Genomic DNA, 24,615 nt, shown 5'->3' with positions numbered 1-24,615 from the left:
CCACGAAACAGCGAACGCAGAATAATAAATTAGAAGACATGTGTATAATGTATGACTGTCCCATGTCATGTTTTTGGGGTTGGAGGTCTTACATGAATATGAATCAGGTTCAGTCCTAGTTCTCCCCAGTAGTGAAACATCTAGGGTACTGATTGACATGTCTTAGAAGTGCAAGGTCACTGTAGTACAGCAGGTCAGCAGTAAGGTTAGTCAGTGTTTGGACAGACCTTACATTACTATATATGACTCTTTATATGGGACCAGTGGTCTGCAGGCACCAGCTAACTGCCTGTAATATAAATCAAGATTCTTGGGTATCACACTGTAAATGTAATGCCCTTTAGAAGACAGGCTGAAGGCAGTGGAGGGTAGAAGCCATGGACTTTTAGTACAGTTGCTGAGTGCTCATGGCTAGTTTTAAGATAGGCAGGGTCCCTTGTTGCCTTCTGTTCATTTAATAAATATCAGGGTCACTGCAATCACAATCCTTGCTAACATTTGGTCATGTGGTGCACTTCAAGCCACATCCTGTACTCACATTCTGCAGGTGTTTTCTTTCTCAAAACATACCTTATTTTCTTAGCAGCATTATTTGACTTTTATGGTCTTTCTTTCTGCATCATACCAATGAAAGAAGTGACACATTGATTGATTAATAGTGGAATTATACACTTAAGGCTGAGCTAGGATATATTTTCCACTGAATGTTTTTTTTCCAGGGAATTAGCTTAAAATGAAAGATTATAGCTCCGATAAGTAGGCAAAATACACACACATGCACACACACACACACACACACACACACACACACACACATATATATATATATATATATATATATATATATATATATATATATATATATATATATATATATATATATATATCAAACACAGTTTAGTGTGAGATGATGTAAGTCTTGTGTGATCAGTGATCATGGTTTGAGGTTTACTGACTTTACAGCTTTTGAATATGAAACATTGCAGGAATGCTGACAAAAATACCTACTGTCTGTATTCACTAAACAAAACAGCTAACCTTGAGTTAGTCCTTGTTGTCTCTTTGGCTGAGCTAACCTGCTTACCTGCCACCTACCCAAACAGTAATTCCCACGATCACATAATGTATAGAATGATTTAATGAGGATGAATAATAAGAAAGTGGTGTAAGTCTTTATATAATTTCCTTCTTAATCAACTTGCAGCTTGCTCATTACATGAGGAATATACACTTTAAGAACACTGGAGGTGTTGATATATTCTTTCAAGAAAATGGAGAACCACCTATCGCATATGACTTCATGAACTGGCATGAGCTGCAAGATGAATCCAGCAAATATGTAGCGATAGGAACATTTAATGCACATGCTCCTAAAGGTCAAGAACTAACCATAAACGAGACAGCCATCATGTGGGGTGAAGGACACATGCAGGTGCGTAATACACTAAATGGAAATACAGCACAAATGTGTTACGAATGCTTTTTCAGTGTATGGCATGTGTGACTCTTGGAAATCACATGAACAGCGACCAGCGATTTAGCGCGGAGTTGCCACTGTTGCACACTAGGGCAGCGGTAAGCAGGTTTAAACTATTTGGGCCACTTAAAGTCCACTCTTCAAATTTTCCCTTAAAACTACCTTCCTCGAACTATACTACTGATCTAATCTGCGTATCCTATAACTAAAAAGATCATCTCTACTTGACTCCAAGTAGACTATTCTCTATCTGTTAAACCTAGCACTTGCTCCTACAGTACTTATTACCTTGATACGGCACTCTTGTCATAGATAGTACCCCAAAAAGGCAAACCCCCATTTCTAGGTCACCCACATCCCCCGGATTCTTTTTTAAAGTTTTTTTGTCTATTCCTTCTAGCATGTCGAGGGATCAGTTGCTAGTGTCCTCTCCTGCTCAGCTGGTGAACCTGGAATATTGAGGCAATGTTACAATTGCCTCATGTACACAGACAACCCTCTCCTCCTCCCACAAAACACAAATACATGCGAGAGATGCAACTATACGGCCAAACTGGAGGCTGAGCTCTCTCAACATAGGACTGGCAAGACCAGTCAGGAGGAGAAGGTTACCACACACACTATAGACCCAGTCTCACATAGTACCATCACAACCTCAAATCATACACATAAACACACAAAGACATACTCGGAGGCTCTGATCAAAAATCTACCAAAACAGCAGAGGCCACCAAAGCAGACACCCAAACAACCACCACCTCAGAACACAACACCTGCAACACATAGACCTCACAGTCAGAGTGTCAAACAGTCACAGCCCTTAAGGCCAAACACAATGCCAGACACACTAGTCATTGGTGACTCCATAGTCAGACACACTGACGTCCCGCTCACCAGACTGAGTGAGGAGAAGGTCACAGTAAGCTGCCTGTCGGGCGCTAGACTCCGCCACATAACACAAGCACTCAGGTCTCTCAACAGCAGGTACAAATATGACTCAGTCATTGTCCACGCTGGTGTAAACGACCTGAGACGTACCTCCTTGGACTACATGAAAAGAGACATTGAGGAGCTCTCTGATTATGTAGCCCAGGCAGGTATGACCCTGACCTTGAGCAGTATCCTACCTTCACCAAGAATGATGCCACAATACAGAGATAAGATGATCAGCTTTAACAATTGGCTTAAACACTGGTGTCATTCAAAGGGGATCCAGTGTCTGTCTGCCTGGGATGACATGCTGGACAAGCCACGCTGCTTCGCAAGGGACGGCTTGCACCTGTCACCCCTGGGATTCCGGATATTGGCAAAGGCTCTTGCCACCCCCATAGTGCCTTTTTTAGGCAAGGCTCAAATTCTAAACCTACCACCCTAGAACACAAAAACGGAAAAACTAAGGGTAATGCTGCTCAATGCCAGAAGTCTAAATCTCAAAATGCACGCACTCGAGGCCCTTCTCAGTATGGAGAACATCGATGTCTGTGCTGTGACAGAAACCTGGTTCAAGGCTCCTCAGAGCACCCCAGCACTATCAGGTTTTACCTCATATCATGCGTTCCGGCCCCAAAATCCGGACAATACCAAGAAAGGAGGGGTATCCATATTCATCAAAGACACCCACACCTCAAGACTGGTGGCAATGCACGATGCATCGGAGACCATCCAGGTGCAATTAACCATAGGCAAGACTGCTCTGCAAATTGTAGCATGTTACAGGCCACCCTCACAAACTCAGGAACCTCACATGGCCTTCCTGAAAACACTAGAGGGATAAATGTATCACCAAACACCATCATACTATTTGACTTCAATTACCCTAATATAGACTGGGGACACTACTCAAGCCCAAACACCTAGCCCAAAAGTTCCTGGAATTCATAAACTCAAATGCCATGGAACAACTAGTCACCATCCCCACAAGAGGAGATAACATACTTGATCTCATCATCACGAACATGGGAGCACAATGTTCAACACCGGAAGTATACCCTCACTGGTGAGATCAGATCACAAACTAATCTCGCTGGAGGTCCTCATCCCACCCCCACCTGAAATAAAAAGACCACAGTAAAGAACTTTTCAAAGCCGACTTCACACTTCTAAAGACTAGTGTGGTCTCCTTTAAGGCCCTGAGCCGGCGGAAAACAGTACTCAAGCCGCTGAATCACTTACAAATGCCTTCTACCAGCACCTGCAGGACTGCATGGATAAGGCAATCCCAAGAAAAACAAAGACTCTTTGTACCAAAGGCAAGCGTCCAGTCTGGTGGACCCCAGCCATAAACAAACTCTACAACAAAAGGAGGAAGCTACTACAAGATAGAGCAAAATCCTTAAAAGGTAAGACACCCTTGATCACTACAAGTAAAAACTAAGAGCTCTCATAAAATCATCCAAAGCAAATTTTGAGAGAAAAATAGCTAAAGACTCAAAAGACAATCATAAGGCCTTCTTTAGCTATGTTAGAAACCTGGGAGGAAACTCCCAGATATGCTCAGAACTAGTTCAAAATGATGTGAAGATTACTGATCCTACAGACATTGCCAACATACTGGCTGACAGGTTCAGTGCAAACTTCTCCCCCCCCCCAAAAGGTGAGATATCTATACCAAACAATTGCAGCCCCCCAAACATTTCCAACGCCCAAGTGAGAACTGCTCTCTCCAAAGCAAAAAACACAGCATCCATGGGACCCGATGGTGTCCCCGGCTGTGTGCTCCATGAACTCAATGATGAATTAAACCCACAGCTAGGACAGCTGTTTAATCAAAGTCTTACCTCTGGATACGCACTCCAGGAGTGGCGCACTGCAACTGTGGTCCCACTTCACAAAGGCGGTGCCACCACCGACCCTGGAAATTACCGGCCCATTAGCTTGACAAGCCTTATCTGCAAAGCCATGGAGAGGATCATAATGGAGCTCATAAATAAAGACATACGGAATTTGCAGACTTTGGATCCAACCCAGTTTGGCTTTGTCAAAGGCAGATCATGCCTTTTAAACTTGGTTGACTTTTTTGAAACAGTCACCAAAGCCATTGATGAGGGAAAGGCAGTCCATACAGCCTACCTTGATCTGGCGAAGGCCTTCGATACAATACCCCACTCGGGTATCATTGAAAAACTCATCAGCTTAAATGTTAACCCATACATCACAAGATGGATTGCAAACTGGCTGAGTGACAGAACCCACAGGGTCAGAGTTGCTGGCGCCATGTCAGACTCAAAGCCTGTCACAAGTGGTGTCCCACAGGGCTCAGTCCTGGGCCCACTCTTGTTTGGCATATACTTTTCCGAAGTACAAGCAAACACAGGAGGGTTATGAGCTGACAAAGTTTGCAGATGACTGCAAACTGGGCCATAGTAGAAAACACATCTGACACAGATATCCTTCAGAAGGGTCTCACAGAAATGGATAACTGGTGCCAGAGCCATGGCCTAAAGTTAAATGCCAAAAAATGCATAGTCATACCCTTCGGGAAAAACAAGGTTACCCCTAGCTACCAAATAGGTGGCAATCCACTGAGCACAGAAGAATTTATCAGGGACCTGGGGACCCAGGTTGATAGTAGTCTATCATTCGACACCCATGTAGCTAAAGTAGTTAGGAAGGCCTTCTACATTGCCCACCTTATCATGAAGGGATTCTCATCTAGATCAAGGGAGGTCATGGTCTCCCTTTACTCATCACTCATCAGACCAATGATTGAGTACAATGCCCCATTCGGAATGTATCTGACCCGACACTTGCAGCAGCTGGAGAGGCCACAAAAGTTCCTCACCAAAAGGATAAAGGGTCTCAAAAATCTGTCCTATGCTGCCCGACTGAAAGAACTCCAGCTCTATTCAGTCGCACGCTGCTCAGAGGTGACCTTTGCCTAACATACAAGGCCATGTCAAACCCAGATTTGATGAATATGCTTCACCTCAAAAAATCTAGATCCATCAGAGCCACAAGGGCGGGAGACTTAAACCTCGACACGGCTATTAATAGGACGTGCTGGAGGGATAGATTTATCACCCAAAGACTCCCTATGCTGTGGAACAAAATCCCGGTATATGTGAGGCAGAGCACCTCGCTGGCCTTGTTCAAGAGAAATCTTGACCAATGGATGGGATATCGCAGATATACCCCAGGGATTACCTCAATGTCACTGCTCGACAGAGGCACAGCAAAATAATGGGTTTAGTTCCCCATACTAAAGGGGTGGCGTAAGCCACAAAACGATGGGCTAGGCTTGTAAATGCCCTCGGGCATATAGCCTAGTATGAACCTATGAACCTATGAACCTATAATGACATTCTGATGGTAAAGGAAAACAGATGTGTAAACCTGACAGTTATAACTACTGTATGTTTAATGAGAACTATGTGACTATGGCAGTAGGTGCAACACTCAAAGTGATAGGCGACATAATAACTATGAAACCTAATCCCATAATGCTAAGCTTAAGCATACACCTCTAGCAGTACTGATGTCTATGATTTAGCTCTGAATCTTAGGAGAATAGGCTCACAGGAGGTTAGTAGGCTAATGGCCCTAGGGATCTTACAAGCTTATCCAAGAGTTTACCTCCACAAATGAAACCTCATTCAACAACTGTTGCCCCTGTCAATAAGGGACACAGGTGGAACCCCTGCGAGAAATTTGTAGTTTCCCCACCACTCATCAAGGTTGTACTTGAAGATGGTTAGTGAGGTACTCTGTTTGGCGTGTATGAGAAGTCTATTCCAGAGACAGGGCAGCCTCTGGGAGACAAACCTCTCTTCAGCAGGTTTTGTTAATGTCTCATATTAGATTTCCTTTTGAGCTGGTAATGTGCGAGGAGTTAGACTTATAGATATGGAACATGTCTAGTACGGCAGGGTTCGAGATTGCCTTGTAGGCAAGACACAGATCACATATGAGCAATCTGTATGATACCGAGTAGTGTGATATTGATTTGAGCCTCTCCACATAGGACAAGTGTTGGAGGCCATGAATTTTTTTGTAAGGTAGGTCTGTGGCCTTTCCAAATGGTGCAGGTGTTTGGAGAGGTATATACCAAATGGAGTGTTGTACTCAATTATTGGCCTAATGAGGGAGGAGTACAGAGAGGTAACAACGTCCTTTTTTTTTACTTATGAGATGAGGCATGTAAAAGGCTTTTCTGACTACTGCTGCTACATGAAAGCTGAATGTGAGATTGTTGTCAACCTGTGCTCCCATGTCTCTCACCACAGGTTGCATGCTTAGATTGTTGCCATTGATGTGATAATCAGTAGGGGCCATGTTTTTGCCAAATGGTATGATAATACATTTTTTTGCTTTTAACTTAAGGCCATGACTTTGGCAACATGCATTTGTTGCTGTGAGACCCTCTTGTAGTATGTTAACATCATCTGGGGAGTCAATGACAGCACCCATCTTACAGTCGTCTGCAAACTTGGCCAGCCACAGGCCTTTTGTCTTTGCCTGGACCTCTGAGAAGTAGATGCTAAACAGTAAGGGTCCCAGGACAGATCTCTGGGGAACACCACTAGTGACAGGTCTGCTGTCAGAGGAGGAGGCCTCTATTTTGACTTTGTGGGTCCTAGTGGCGAGCCAGTTGTCCGTGCACATGATGAGATAGGGATTTATGCCAAGTTGTGTTAAGGATGCCTGAGTGGTGGATTGTGTAAAAGGCTTTGCCAAGTGAAGATAAACTGTATGTCCTGACCTTCCCTCATCCAGGGCCTTGGTGATAGTCTCAAAAAAGTCAACCAGGTTCAACAGGCAATATCTGCCCTAGACGAATCTGAACTGGGTGGGGTGAAGTGCTTGGAGATTGCCTATGTCCTTGTTTATGAGACCCATAATAATATACTCCACTGCTTTACAGATCAGATTTGTCAAGCTAATGGGGCAATAGTTTCCAGGGTCAGTAGTGGCACCATTTTTGTGCAAATGGATGACAATGGAAGTTCTCCACTCTACTGGAATAAAGTCTATACTTAGGCTGTGGTTGAATAGGGTGCTCAATGACAAAGCTAGTTCTTGACAGAGATGGTGCATAATGCAGCCTGAGATACTATCGGGTCCCATGGAATCTGTGTTCTTTGCCTTGGATAAGGCCTTTAACACTTGATCCATGGAGATGTGAGGTGCGGCACAAGTATCTTGGATGTTAAATGGGCCTTTAGGGGGCAGGGGGGTGAAGTTCTCACTGAACCTATTTGCTAGCAAGATGGCTAAGTCAATAGAATCAGTGTAAGTGGTACCATTGAGTACTAATTTGGAACATACCTGACTTTGTCATAGAGGTTCCTGATGTAAATGAAGAAGGCTTTGTGGTTTCCCTTTGTTTTGGAGGCTAGTTTTGATTCATAATTGGCTTTGGAGGTTTTCACTAGTGATCTAATTTGCTTGCTGAGGCTAAGGAGGGAGTTTTTCAAATTGGCAATATGTTCCTTTTTACCCTTGGACAACAGTTTCTTCTTTCTGTTGTAAAGTCTGTTAATAGAGTATGTCCACCAGGCAGGTTTATATTTCTTTGAGGAACAGGTTTTAGTTCTGTTGAGTATGGCTAAGTCCATGCGGTTGTACAGGTGCTTATATACTGCATTTGTGCACTGTTCAGCATAATTGTCTGCATCCTTTGAGGGAGAAGGTGGTGTGAAGCTACAGATACCCTCCCTTAAGAGGTTGTAGTCAGCGTTTGAAAAGTTTTTTAGCCTGGTTACGACTGAGGGGAGGATGGGCGTGATAGACAGAGTTTGACCCTGACTATATCTTAGAATAGTATGGTTCATTTGCAGCTAAGGGTGCCTGATGAACTTGTTATGGAGATATAGGAGTAACTGACCACTATCCATGTGACAGAAGGTCTCAGTGGAGGTCCATAGCAGAAGCTCCAGCCATGTAATGTACAAGGTAGCATCTCCTGCTGAGGTCATGTAAATTTATCTTATTTAGAGTTAACAGCGATGGGGAATTATTTTATCATTATGGCACACCCTTCCTAGTCAGGGATTTATCTCAATACACCACTGGAGCTCTGCAGAGCTACTATTGACTCCAAAAACAGTGACTTCCCTGTGGCACATGGCCATATTTTTTATTATTACTCCACACCAATCGTATCACTAACAATACACTCTACAGTTTCCTCCTAATAACTTAGACCAAATAAATCACAGTATTATTATTAGAAAAGTTCACCCAAGTTTTACATATCATGAGCAATAGTTAAATAAATATAAAATAAACTTGTATGATACCAATTATTGGTTAGGTAAGCATCAAAAACAATATCTCCGAATGGGGAGGTGATAACATCAGCAAGCACAGGAGAGCAGTATTGTTGGAATTGAATTCATCCTCAAGTTTGGTGAATACCTAAACAAGGTTAGACCCTGTTTTTACAAAATCTCAACATGAAAATGCTGATGTATAGATTGTATGTTATATAGCATATATAATGGACAGAAGTAGGTTAAAAAAAAAAAAAAGACATCCGGGTGCATAAGACTCAGGATAAAAAAGTGCCCAATCCTGGTATGCACACTGGTAGCAGAACTAGAAAAAAATGACAGTGCAGTGTCCTCAAGACACAGAAACATTCCTACAATTGGGCTGGGCCAGGTCCAGGGGGAGGATGTCCCCCCTGTTGTAGACGGAAGTAGTAGTCTACAAAAACAACACAAAAAATGACAAGCCGAAAAAGAGAAATACAAAATTATAGAGTGGACTATTGAGAATAAGAAAGAAATGATGTATTGTTAATATTATGCAAGAAGCCCAGCATTTCCAGATAGAAGTTATTCATAAAGATTATAAGAGAAATTAGAGGAAAACAAAATAGTTGCACAAGAAAAACTGTTAAAAGCTTCAAATGCAAATTTGCGTTCATAAATGCAACACATCCAAGAAAATATTATATAGACCAACAAATCTTGGGTTGTTTGGAAAATAAAAACAACCAAGGAAGTGCAAAAATATAAAGAAGAAAATATATATAATTTTGAAAAGTACAAAAAAGAAATATGGACATGAGAAAGAAAGAGAGCTCTGATATGGTGCAATATTTATGCAAAGGGAAAAGCACAACTGACCAATACAAAAAGCAGCCCCAAAGATATTTGAAGAGAAATACAGGCAAAGGCACCCAGATATGGAAAATTTCACAATACAAAAATAATATCACAGAGGGGTAATGTGGAACAGAAAATCAGTAATGTAGAATTAAACAAATAGAAGGTGAAGTTATGAAAACCTGCAAAGTGAAGGATTTAGTGTAGGAAGTCTAACACAGGTCATATCACAGCATGATGGAACAACTAGTCCCCAAAGTAAGGGGAAATAGGAGGAGCAGGAGACATTGGAAGAAGGAATATGGACATGGGAAAGAAAAAGATGTTTAATATGGTGTAATACTTATGCAAAGGAGAAAGCCAGACTAATCAGTACAAAAAACAGCAGCAAATGTACTTGAAGAGAAATGCAGGCAAAAAGGTATACAGATATGGGAAATTTTAAAATACAAAAAATAAGAAAACAAAGAGGAAAAATAGAAAAGAGGACTAGTAATGGAGAAGTTAAGGAAACAGAAACTGAGGTTATGGGTTACCTGCAATTTGAAGGATTAAGTGCAATAAGTGAAATTTAACTCAATAATATCACAGCAGGATAGAGCAATGCATCCCCAAATTGAGGTGAAACCAGTGAAGAGAGAAACATCTGAGCAGCTCCATATGAAGATACTTTGGAGCCTTCAGTAGGAAACCAGTACAAAAGTTCAGTTGGAGTTGCACAGCAAGAGAAGGAACAGGAAACTGTGGCAGTTCTGACACAGTCCATGTTGTGCAGTGATAGGCCAGTGAGTCCCCCATATGACAGAGCAATGGATGATGCAGGATGCAGGCGAAGAGAATATTCACAGAAATATGATCTGCAACTTTGTGTAAAATGCCCACAAGAAATGGAAAACAAAGAATGTGTCCTCAGTCTAGTGGAAAATGATCTAAGGAAATATTTGCTTGATTTAATACAGACGAATGAGACATATTAGGACCGACGAAAGAAATACATTACAAGTCAATAAGACCCAAAATGTTAGAAGGCTGGTAAAACAAACGAACACTGTAATCAGGACTATTAACAGAAATCCATGTGATATAACTGATGTAAATAGGGTATATAGCTGTGCAGCTAAATTAATAACAGATAAAGTCTTACCACAAAAATACAGGACACTAAGGGAAAAGAAAGGGAGAAATCACATGTCATCATGCAAGTATCAAACGGATAAAACTATAAAGCAATCAAGACAAGAACTAGCACTATTAAAAGACTATAGAAGAGGGAACAGATCAACAAAAATAGGTAGAAAAATAGACATGATAAAAACAATGAGCGGTATCAGAACAGATCAGGATCTATCTTGTACTATCACAAATAATAAACTAAAAATATCAGCACAGGCAGAAACACGTAGAAGATATGCAGATAAAAATAAGTGTAAAATACAAATAAAGCAATTCGTCTATGACCAAAAATTATTATAGAGACTTGGGGAAACAAAGCAAAGCAAAAGGAATAGAAACTCTACCAAACAAGAAGGAGAAATTTCAGAGAAATATCTATGAAAACCCTGTGGAAAATAACAAAGATGCTGAACAGACAGAATAAGTAAAAGGACCAGTAAGAAGTCCAAATGTACGGGATATGAAATGAGATGATGTAACGGCCAGAGAAATGGAAACAAAATTAAGAAAAGCCGCTAATGGGAAGAACACAGGCAGATGAAGGTTTAGCCCAAAGTAAGAACTACTTGTATGCCCACCCTGAACAGACAGGTCTGTGTCAGAAGAGTGAAAGCTGAAAATAGCGAATGCTCTTATACTGAACTCTAAAAAACAAAATCACATAATGTCGAACAGCCAGAACAGTGATTTTTTCCCCCCAGGGACATTATTCATATATGTATATATATATATATATATATATATATATATATATATATATATATATATATATATTTATTTTTATTTTATTTTGTTAACGAGGTCGACCACTGGATACATGTCCATTTTCAGCGGAGGCCCGGGGAGAAAAGCTCCAAGTACATAACAGACATATGAACATTGTTAATGCAAAAAAAGGATATATATATATATATATATATATCAAATATATATATTTGTACATATATTGTTTATTTATATGTGGAGATACTGCAGCCTACCAGCTGATTCCTTTGTGTTCGTGTAGTTCAGGAGTTAGTACATATAAGGAGCAGGTAATGTTGGGTGGTGCAAGTCCTACATGGGGTACAGGGGATCGCAATCACACATTGTTTTTTGGAAGGCAGGGCTTCTGAAGTTTTGGGCAATGTATGCGGCCATTGCTAATGAGTTCTTTAACAGTATGTGGTTATTTATTGCAATTTGCTCACCATGCCTACTATGCATACCTCTCAATCTTTTAGCACAAAAACTTTGGGCAAAGCCTAAAATAATGGATGGATAAAGGTCCAAAAATAGGGGCAAATTTCAAATAATGTTCTTAGAAACTTACAAAGTTGATAGATTAACAGGGTGTGTGTTAGCATGCTTTTTCCTGAAGAACATGAATTTTGAAACTCAAATGTATGCCAACAATTAGTGACTTCAGTTTTCAGTGGTTTTCCTTAAAAATCACACATTGTATGAGCAACAAACCAAAAATGCAAGACAAAAATCTGGATGTTCTATGAAAATCTGGACAGTTGAGGGGTATGCAATCATTGCTTGAGATTTGTAGGTTCTTCCAATAGACAGGCTACAATGTTTTAGCTCCTAATTACCTGCCTTATGATGACTTGTCCTGTAAAAGAATAAAATACCTTGTAGGATTATTGAACTCAATTCTGACAATCATGGCTTTATAACAAGTCAGAAAACTCATTCTATAAGCATATAGTCCCAGATAACCAATTTATCATACTCCAGACCAGTAGTCCATAGTCATGCACTCCATTGTCAGTTTGTATTTCATAAAATGTTTCCCTTTGCTTGTCATCAATATTCTGCATGCATTGTTTACTTCACTGGAGTTCCATATATTCTGTTGATGTTTATTTTCTTCCATAATTATTTACTGTTGTTTTATGCTGTACATATGTACATATTCTGCAAAGTATTTCACATTTCCATAGCTTTCAGTGCCTTAAAGGGAATCTTAGCCACAGTCCTTGCCATCCAGTCAGGTGACTTAACTGGTAAAACCAGATGAAAAGACCAGGAAGGAGGTCAGAAACCAACACGTTGACATGGATGCAGTTGCCATGACAGCACGGCCCCCTGTCATAGCTATGTGGTCAAGAGATCTGACTACTGCTGACTCACTGCAACACTTTAACATGGATGCAGCTAACATGACAGCACGGCCCCCTGTCATAACTATGTGTCCAAGAGATCTGACTTCTGCTGACTCACTGCAACACGTTGAACCTAGATGCAGTTAACATGACAGCACGGCCCTCTGTCATACCTATGTGTCCAAGAGATCTGGCTTCTGCTGACTCACTGAAACACGTTAACATGGATGCAGTTAACATGACAGCACAGCCCCCTGTCATAGATATGTGCCCAAGAGATCTGACTTCTGATGACTCACTGCAACACATTAACATGGATGCAGTTAACATGACAGCATGGCCCCCTGTCATAGGTATGTGTCCAAGAGATCTGACTTCTGCTGACTCACTGCAATGCATTAACATGGATGCAGTTAACATGACAGCACGGCCCACTGTCATACTTATGTGTCCAAGAGATCTGACTTCCACTGACTCCCTGCAACACATTAACATGGATGCAGTTACCATGATAGCACGGCTCCCTGTCATAGCTCTGTGTCCAAGACATCTGACTTCTGCTGACTCACTGCAACACGTTAACATGAATGCAGTTACCATGACAGCATGGCCCCTGTCATAGCTATGTGTCCAAGAGATCTGACTTCTGCTGACTCACTGCAACATGTTAACATGGATGCAGTTACCATGACAGCATGCCCCCTGTCATAACTATGTGTCCAAGAGATCTGACTTCTGCTGACTCACTGCAACATGTTTAACCTAGATGCAGTAAACATGACAGCACGGCCCTCTGTCATACCTATGTGTCCAAGAGATCTGGCTTCTGCTGACTCACTGAAACACGTTAACATGGATGCAGTTAACATGACAGCACAGCCCCTGTCATAGATATGTGCCCAAGAGATCTGACTTCTGATGACTCACTGCAACACATTAACATGGATGCAGTTAACATGACAGCATGGCCTCCTGTCATAGGTATGTGTCCAAGAGATCTGACTTCTGCTGACTCACTGCAACACATTAACATGGATGCAGTTAACATGACAGCATGGCCCACTGTCATACCTATGTATCCAAGAGATCTGACTTCTGATGACTCACTGCAACACGTTAACATGGATGCAGTTAACATGACAGTACAGCCCCCTGTCATAACTATGTGTCCAAGAGATCTGACTTCCGCTGACTCCCTGCAACACATTAACATGGATGCAGTTACCATGACATCACGGCTCCCTGTCATAGCTCTGTGTCCAAGACATCTGACTTCTGCTGACTCATTGCAACATGTTAACATGGATGCAGTTAACATGATAGCACAGCCCCCTGTCATAGCTATGTGTCCAAGAGATCTGACTTCTACTGACTCACTGCAACACATTAACATGGATGCAGTTAACATGACAGCAAGGACCCCTGTCATACCTATATGTCCAAGAGATCCGACTTCTGCTGACTCACTGCAACACGTTAACATGAATGCAGTTACCATGACAGCATGGCCCCTGTCATAGCTATGTGTCCAAGAGATCTAACTTCTGCTGACTCACTGTAATATTGACCCTGTTTTACATCACTCAGCATATTGTACCTGAATTATGATGTCATAATACAATGTTGTCAGCTTTTAATCACTGCAGCATTGCATTATGTTATGTATGAGTTTGTTTTCTCAATACTTTTAAATGTTTGAATTCATTATTGCCCCCTTGTTTGTTCTAGACTCCCCACTCTGTTTGCAGTACGAGTTGCTCACCAGGTCACCGAAAACTGATTCGTCGAGGACAGCCAATCTGCTGTTATGACTGCATCATCTGTTCTGAAGGAGAGATTTCAAATCAAAGTGGTGAGCTTTGTGACATGTTAAATACAGACAATAGAAATGATAACTACATACTCTATTGCTCTGTCTTACACATGAGTTATAAAGTGAGGTAATGTGGAATACAGCTGATCTATGAATATTTAAACAGGACTGAAACTATGTAATACAGCAAAAAACTAATAAAGTATTTGCATTGCAGAGTAATCTCATATAAGTTCCCATGGTTCATCCATGGAAAACCAGCTCCAGTATTCTCGAGGTGACATTAGCAATTCTGTACAAACATAGAAATATAACAAATATGGCAAAAAGGTAGTTTTACTGTTCAGACTGAGAAAAATGAAAGCAGCAATATGAACTGGCCATTTGCTGTGCTGCTGCTGAATGTATATTTACCTACGAGACAGGTAATGGTTATAAAAGGTACAGGTAATGGTAACTGAATGTATATTTACCTACGAGACAGGTAATGGATATAAAAGGTACAGGTAATGGTAACTGAATGTATATTTATCTACGAGACAGGTAATGGATATAAAAGGTACAGGTAATAGTAACTGAATGTATATTTACCTACGAGACAGGTAATGGTTATAAAAAGTACAGGTAATGGTAACTGAATGTATATTTACCTACGAGACAGGTAATGGATATAAAAGGTACAGGTAATGGTAACTGAATGTATATTTACCTACGAGACAGATAATGGTCATAAAAGGTACAGGTAATGGTAACTGAATGTATATTTACCTACGAGACAGGTAATGGTTATAAAAGGTACAGGTAATAGTAACTGAATGTATATTTACCTACGAGACAGTTAATGGATATAAAAGGTACAGGTAATGGTAACTGAATGTATATTTACCTACGAGACAGGTAATGGATATAAAAGGTACAGGTAATGGTAACTGAATGTATATTTACCTACGAGACAGGTAATGGATATAAAACATACAGGTAATGGTAACTGAATGTATATTTACCTACGAGACAGGTAATGGTTATAAAAGGTACAGGTAATGGTAACTGAATGTATATTTACCTACGAGACAGGTAATGGTTATAAAAGGTACAGGTAATGGTAACTGAATGTATATTTACCTACAGCCCTTAAGGCCAAACACTATGCCAGACACACTAGTCATTGGTGACTCCATAGTCAGACACACTGATGTCCCGCTCACCAGACTGAGTAAGGAGAGGGTCACAGTAAGCTGCCTGTTGGGTGCTAGAATCCGCCACATAACGCATGCACTCAGGTCTCTCAACAGCAGGTACAAGTACGACTCAATCATTGTCCACACTGGTGTAAACGACCTGAGATGTACCTCCCTGGACTACATGAAAAGAGACATAGAGGAGCTCTCTGATTATGTAGCCCAGGCAGGTATGACCCTGACCTTGAGCAGTATCCTACCTTCACCAAGAATGATGCCACAATACAGAGATAAGATGATCAGTTTTAACAATTGGCCTAAACTCTGGTGTCATTCAAAGGGGATCCAATGTCTGTCTGCCTGGGATGACATGCTGGACAAGCCACGCTGCTTCGCAAGGGACGGCTTGCACTTGTCACCCCTGGGATTCCGGATTTTGGCAAAGGCTCTTGCCACCCACATAGTGCCTTTTTAGGCAAGGCTCAAATTCTAAACCTACCACCCTAGAACAAAACAAAGAAGAAAAACTAAGGCTAATGCTGCTCAATGCCAGAAGTCTCAACCTCAAGATGCACGCACTCGAGGCCCTTCTCAGTATGGAGAACATCGATGTCTGTGCTGTGACAGAAACCTGGTTCAAGGCTCCTGAGAGCACCCCAGCACTATCAGGTTTTACCTCATATCATGCGTTCCGCCACAAAACCCGGACAATACCAAGAAAGGAGGAGGGTATCCATATTCATCAAGGACACCCACACCTCAAGATTGGTGGCATCGCACGATGCATCGGAAACCATCCAGGTGCAATTAACCATTGGCAAGACTGCTATGCAAATTGTAGCATGTTACAGGCCACCTCAAACTCAGGAACCTCACATGGCCTTCCTGAAAACACTGGAGGGATAAATGTATCTCCGAACACCATCATACTAGGTGACTTCAACTACCCTAATATAGACTGGGAACACTACTCAAGCCCAAACACTCTAGCCCAAAAGTTCCTGGAATTCATAAACTCAAATGCCATGGAACAACTAGTCACCATCCCCACAAGAGGAGAGAACATACTTGAGCTCATCATCACGAACATGGGAGCACAATGTTCAACGCCAGAAGTATACCCCTCACTGGTGAGATCTGATCACAAACTAATCTCGCTGGAGGTCCTCATCCCGCCACCACCCGAAATGTAAAAGACCACAGTAAAGAACTTCTCGAAAGCCGACTTCACACTTCTAAAGACTAGTGTGGTCTCCTTTAAGGCCCCTGAGCCGGCGGTTAACATTACTCAAACCGCTGAATCACTTACAAATGCCTTCTACCAGCACCTGCAGGGCTGCATGGATCAGGCAATCCCAAGCAAAACAAAGACTCTTTGTACCAAAGGCAAGCGTCCAGTCTGGTGGACCCCAGCCATAAACAAACTCTACAATAAAAGGAGAAAGCTACTACAAGACAGAGCAAAATCCTTAAAAGGTAAGACACCGCTGATCACTATAAGTAAAAAGCTAAGAGCTCTCATAAAATCATCCAAAGCTAATTTTGAGAAAAAAATAGCTAAGGACTCTAAAGACAAACATAAAGCATTCTTTAGCTATGTCAGAAACCTAGGAGGAAATTCCCAGATATGCTCAGAATTAGTTCAAAATGATGTGAAGATTACTGATCCTACAGACATTGCCAACATACTGGCTGACAGGTTCAGTGCAAACTTCTCCCCCCTCCCCGCCTAAAGAAGAGATATCTATACCAAATGATTGTAGCCCCCCAAGCATCTCCAACGCCCAGGTGAGAACTGCTCTCTCCAAGGCAAAGAACACAGCATCCATGGGACCTGATGGTGTCCCCGACTGTGTGCTCCATGAACTCAATGAGGAATTAAACCCACAGTTAGGACAGCTGTTTAATCTTAGTCTCACCTCCGGATACATACCCAGGGAGTGGCGCACAGCGACTGTGGTCCCACTCCACAAAGGCGGTGCCTCCACCGACCCTGGAAATTACCGTCCCATTAGCTTGACAAGCCTGATCTGCAAAGCCATGGAAAGGATCATAATGAATCTCATAAATAAAGACATAGGGAATTTGCAGACTTTGGATCCAACCCAGTTTGGCTTTGTCAAAGGCAGATCATGCCTTTTAAACTTGGTTGACTTCTTTGAAACAGTCACCAAGGCCATTGACGAGGGGAAGGCAGTCCATACAGCCTACCTAGACCTGGCAAAGGCTTTCAATACAATACCCCACTCGGGTATCATTGAAAAACTCATCAACTTAAATGTAAACCCATACATTACAAGATGGGTTGCAAACTGGCTGAGTGACAGAACCCACAGGGTCAGAGTTGCTGGCGCCATGTCAAACTCTAAGCCTGTCACAAGTGGTATCCCACAGGGCTCAGTCCTGGGCCCACTCTTGTTCGGCATCTACTTTTCTGAAGTACAAGCAAACACAGGAGGGTTATGGCTGACAAAGTTCGCAGATGACTGCAAACTGGGCGCCGTAGTTGAGAACACATCCGACACAGATATCCTTCAGAAGGGTCTCACAGAAACGGATAACTGGTGCCAGAGCCATGGCCTCAAGTTAAATGCCAAAAAATGCATAGTCATCCCCTTCGAGAAAAATAAGGTTACCTCTAGCTACCATATAGGTGGCAATCCCCTGAACACAGAAGAAGTTATTAGGGACCTGGGAACCCAGGTTGACAGTAGCCTTTCATTCGACACTCATATTGCTAAAGTAGTTAGGAAGACCTTCTACATTGCCCACCTTATCATGAAGGGATTCACATCTAGATCAAGGGAAGTCATAGTCTCCCAATACTCATCACTCATCAGACCAATGATCGAGTACAATGCCCCATTCGGAATGTACCTGACCCGACACTTGCAGCAGCTGGAGAGGCCACAAAAGTTCCTCACCAAAAGGATAAAGGGTCTCAAAAATCTGTCTTATGCTGCACGACTGAAAGAACTCTAGTTATATTCAGTTGCGTACCGCTTACTCAGAGGTGACCTATGCCTAACATACAAGGCCATGTCAAACCCAGATTTGATGAACATGCTTCATCTCGAAAAATCTAGATCCCTCAGAGCCACAAGGGTGGGTGACTTAAACCTCGACATGGTTATTAATAGGACGTGCTGGAGGGATAGATTCATCACCCAAAGACTCCCTATGCTGTGGAACAAAATCCCGGTTTATGTGAGGCAGAGCACCTCGCTGGCCTTGTTCAAGAGGAATCTTGACCAATGGATGGGAGATCGCAGATACACCCCAGGGGTTACCTCAGTGTCACTGCTCGACAGAGGCACAGCTAAATAATGGGCATAGTTTCTCCAAACTAAGGGGTGGCGTAAGCCACAAAACTATGGCTAGGCTTGTAAATGCCCTCGGGCAGATAGCCTAGTATGAACCTATGAACCTATGAACCTATGAGACAGGTAATGGTTATAAAAGCTACAGGTAATGGTAACTGAATGTATATTTACCAACGAGACAGGTAATGGTTATAAAAGGTGCAGGTAATGGTGACTGAATGTATATTTACCTACGAGACAGGTAATGGTTATAAAAGGTACAGGTAATGGTAACTGAATGTATATTTACCTACGAGACAGGTAATGGATATAAAAGGTACAGGTAATGGTAACTGAATGTATATTTACCTACGAGACAGGTAATGGTTATAAAAGGTACAGGTAATGGTAACTGAATGCATATTTAACTACGAGACAGGTAATGGTTATAAAAGGTACAAGTAATGGTAACTGAATGTATATTTACCTACAAGACAGGTAATGGTTATAAAAGGTAAAGGTAATGGTAACTGAATGTATATTTACCTAAGAGACAGGTAATGGTTATAAAAGGTACAGGTAATGGTAACTGAGTGTATATTTACCTACGAGACAGGTAATGGTTATAAAAGGTACAGGTAATGGTAACTGAATGTATATTTACCTATGAGACAGGTAATGGATATAAAAGGAACAGGTAATGGTAACTGAATGTATATTTACCTACGAGACAGGTAATGGATATAAAAGGTACAGGTAATGGTAACTGAATGTATATTTACCTACGAGACAAGTAATAGATATAAAAGGTACAGGTAATGGTAACTGAATGTATATTTACCTACGAGACAGGTAATGGATATAAAAGGTACAGGTAATGGTAATGAATGTATATTTACCTATGAGACAGGTAATGGATATAAAAGGTACAGGTAATGGTAACTGAATGTATATTTACCTACGAGACAGGTAATGGATATAAAAGGTACAGGTACTGGTAACTGAATGTATATTTACCTACGAGACAGGTAATGGATATAAAAGGTACAGGTAATGGTAACTGAATGTATATTTACCTATGAGACAGGTAATGGATATAAAAGGTACAGGTAATGGTAACTGAATGTATATTTACCAACGAGACAGGTAATGGATATAAAAGGTACAGGTAATGGTAACTGAATGTATATTTACCTACGAGACAGGTAATAGATATAAAAGGTACAGGTAATGGTAACTGAATGTAAATTTACCTACGAGACAGGTAATGGATATAAAAGGTACAGGTAATGGTAACTGAATGTATATTTACCTATGAGACAGGTAATGGTCATAAAAGGTACAGGTAATGATAACTGAATGTATATTTACCTAAGAGACAGGTAATGGATATAAAAGGTACAGCTAATGGTAACTGAATGTATATTTACCTACGAGACAGGTAATGGTTATAAAAGGTGCAGGTAATGGTAACTGAATGTATATTTACCTACGAGACAGGTAATGGTTATAAAAGGTACAGGTAATGGTAACTGAATGTATATTTACCTATGGGCCAGGTAATGGATATAAAAGCTACAGGTAATGGTAACTGAATGTATATTTACCTACGAGACAGGTAATGGATATAAAAGGTACAGGTAATGGTAATGAATGTATATTTACCTACGAGACAGGTAATGGATATAAAAGGTACAGGTAATGGTAACTGAATATATATATATACCTACGAGACAGGTAATGGTTATAAAAGGTACAGGTAATGGTAACTGAATGTATATTTACCTACGAGACAGGTAATGGATATAAAAGGTACAGGTAATGGTAACTGAATGTATATTTATCTACGAGACAGGTAATGGTCATAAAAGGTACAGGTAATGGTAACTGAATGTATGTTTACCTATGGGCCAGGTAATGGTTATAAAAGGTACAGGTAATGGTAACTGAATGTATATTTACCTACGAGACAGGTAATGGTTATAAAAGGTACAGGTAATGGTAATGAATGTATATTTACCTACGAGACAGGTAATGGATATAAAAGGTACAGGTAATGGTAACTGAGTGTATATTTACCTACAAGACAGGTAATGGATATAAAAGGTACAGGTAATGGTAACTGAATGTATATTTACCTACGAGACAGGTAATGGTTATAAAAGGTACAGGTAATTTTAACTGAATGTATATTTACCAACGAGACAGGTAATGGTTATAAAAGGTACAGGTAATGGTAACTGAATGTATATTTACCTACGAGACAGGTAATGGATATAAAAGGTACAGGTAATGGTAACTGAATGTATATTTACCTATGAGACAGGTAATGGATATAAAAGGTACAGGTAATGGTAACTGAATGTATATTTACCTACGAGACAGGTAATGGATATAAAAGGTACAGGTAATGGTAATGAATCTATATTTACCTACGAGACAGGTAATGGATATAAAAGGTACAGGTAATGGTAACTGAATGTATATTTACCTACGAGACAGGTAATGGATATAAAAGGTACAGGTAATGGTAACTGAATATATATTTACCTACGAGACAGGTAATAGTTATAAAAGGTACAGGAAATGGTAACTGAATGTATATTTACCCACGAGACAGGCAATGGATATAAAAGGTACAGGTAATGGTAACTGAATGTATATTTACCTACGAGACAGGTAATGGATATAAAAGGTACAGGTAATGGTAACTGAATGTATATTTACCTACGGGACAGGTAATGGATATAAAAGGTACAGGTAATGGTAACTGAGTGTATATTTACCTACGAGATAGGTAATGGTTATAAAAGGTACAGGTAATAGTAACTGAATGTATATTTACCTACGAGACAGGTAATGGTTATAAAAGGTACAGGTAATGGTAACTGAATGTATATTTACCTACGAGACAGGTAATGGTTATAAATGGTCACCTCACAGCAAGAGGTTGTCCGGTTCGAATCTCGGCTGGGGTGCCTTCTGTGTGGAGTTTGCATGTTCTCCCTGCGTTCGTGTGGGTTTCCTCCGGGTACTCCGGTTTCCTCCCACATTCTAAAGACATGCTTCTAGAGAGTTTCTCCCCGGGCCTCCGCTGAAAACAGGATCTGTGGAACCTAGTCGGACTTTCCCGGTCAACAAATGTTAAAAAAATAAATAAATAAATAAATAAATAAATAAATAAATAAAAGGTACAGGTAATGGTAACTGAATGTATATTTACCTACAAGACAGGTAATTGTCATAATTTATTTATTTATTGCAGTTGGTTTACCAGGATAGTCCATTGGGCCATAAAGAACCCGTTTTCAATGGAGTCCTGGGGAGAAAAGCTCCAAAACAAAATATACATTTAACATTTGACAGTGACAATCTAGGTCAGACAATCTATAACAGAGAGTTATTAATACTATGTAGGCAGAATAAAAATAAAACTAATCACATATAGAATACAGTCATAACAGTTAATACATTGAGAAGAAACCTACTGGTAATAGAATAAATGTAAACATTAGTACAGATTAGCTAACAAACATAGTAGCTACGTAAAGTAGGATATGGTATTGAAGGAGATTAAGTAGAGTTAGTTATGTGGGGTGGGAGCAAGAGCATTCCCACTGTGATGCTAGATGTAAGAAAAGAGACTTTTTGAAGGTAGAGTCGTTAGAGGTTCATAGGTTCATAGGTTCATACTAGGCTATCTGCCCGAGGGCATTTACAAGCCTAGCCCATAGTTTTGTGGCTTACGCCACCCCTTTAGTATGGGGAACTATACCCATTATTTTGCTGTGCCTCTGTTGAGCAGTGACACTGAGGTAATCCCTGGGGTATATCTGCGATCTCCCATCCATTGGTCAAGATTTCTCTTGAACAAGGCCAGCGAGGTGCTCTGCCTCACATATACCGGGATTTTATTCCACAGCATAGGGAGTCTTTGGGTGATGAATCTATCCCTCCAGCGCGTCCTATTAATAGCCGTGTCGAGGTTTAAGTCTCCCGCCCTTGTGGCTCTGACGGATCTAGATTTTTTGAGGTGGTGTGGATGAGTGGAGGTATGGAGTTCCAGAGGCGAGCGAGGCTGAAGGAAAGAAGGATTTTGCCTGGGGGATGAGTAGGTTTGTGCACTTCTAGTAGATTTTGATTATTTGACCTTAGAACTCTGTTAGGTAGGTGCTTTTTAAAGGCAGAGGAAAGGGAGGGACAGAGGGAGGGGTTGAGAATAAGCTTATGGGCTAGAGTTAGTTGAGTGTAAGTTAGTTGATTGGTAAGTTCTAGCCATTTTAGTTTATGGAGGGCGACACAGTGGTGAGTGGAGGACTTTTGGCTGGTGGCAAATTTTGCAATTTTGTTATAGCAGGAGGTAAGCTGTTTTTTTAACAAGGACTGAAGATTAGTTAGTAGTGGGGTGCCACAGAGAAGGGATGGGATAAGGAAGGAAGTAGAGAGAGTGATTTTAGTGGCAGATGTGAGGTAGCATTCTGTCTATAAAGCATGCCAAGTTTTTGATGAGTGTTTTTGATGTTTATTTGCAGGTGGGAGTTAAATTTAAGTAGGTTGTCGATTTGGACCCCAAGTAGTTTGGTCTCTGATACTATTTCAAGAGGTGAGTTGTGTAGACTAGTAATTAAGAATGTACTCATGTCGGGAGGGATGACTTTAGAAGGAGTAAATAACATAAGTTTGGTCTTGGTAGCATTGAGAGCTAGATGATTACTTAGCATCCATTACTCTGTGGAAGAGAAAGCATCTTGAGTAAGTTTTTGTAGTGTAGTGATAGAAGAGGCAGAACAAATGATAGTTGAATCATCCGCATATTGGATGATGCTAGAGAATGGAATTGATTTGTGGAAGTCGTTTATAAAAATATTGAAGAGAAGAGGACCCAGTATGGAGCCTTGTGGAACTCCTGTAGGGGTACTAAGGAAAGAGGCGGTAGCTTTTTTCCATTTTACAGCTTGATTTCTGTTATATAGGTAACTAGAGAACCAGTTTAAAGAGGAGGAAGATAGGTGAAGTTTGGAGAGTTTAGTTAAGAGCAGGCTATGAGAGATAGTATTGAAGGCTTTGGAGAGGTCAAGAAGCAAGGTAGAAACAACTTGTCCAGAGTCACGGGCTTTATTTACAATTTCAAGGAAGGAGAGGAGGGCAGTCATGGTGCTATGATTAGGTCTGAAACCGTGCTGTTTGGGAGTAATAAGATGATTGTCTAGGAGGTGAGGAAGGAGTTGAAGTTGGACACATTTTTCTAGGAGTTTAGAAATGGGGGACAGGATGGCTATGGGATGGAAATTAGTAATGTTATTATTGTTACCACCTTTGTGTAGAGGTATAATGAAGGCTTGTTTCCAGATTTGGGGAACTGTGTATTCTTGTAGGGAGTGGTTAATTAAGATGCTAATGGGGTAGGCAAGAGTTTCAGCAGCTATACTGAGAAAGTAAGAAGGGATACTGTCAGGAGCATTGGTACATGGTTTCAATTTCTGAAGGAGTTTCTTAATAGTAGATGTAGGTATGGGATTTAATGAGAA

General features: G+C 40.9%; 1 pseudogene; it reads left to right on the top strand.

The window, feature by feature from the left end:
* The window catches only part of LOC122815476, a 153,206-nt pseudogene that overhangs the window by 10,985 nt on the left and 117,606 nt on the right, over nucleotides 1-24,615 (top strand).

The sequence above is a fragment of the Protopterus annectens genome, chromosome 1.part1 (genome assembly GCF_019279795.1).
Source record: "Protopterus annectens isolate FY-2018-M chromosome 1.part1, PAN1.0, whole genome shotgun sequence".
Lineage (NCBI taxonomy): Eukaryota > Metazoa > Chordata > Ceratodontiformes > Protopteridae > Protopterus > Protopterus annectens.
The sequence above is the reverse complement of the archived record's forward strand: the minus strand, read 5'-3'. Positions and strand labels throughout refer to the sequence as shown.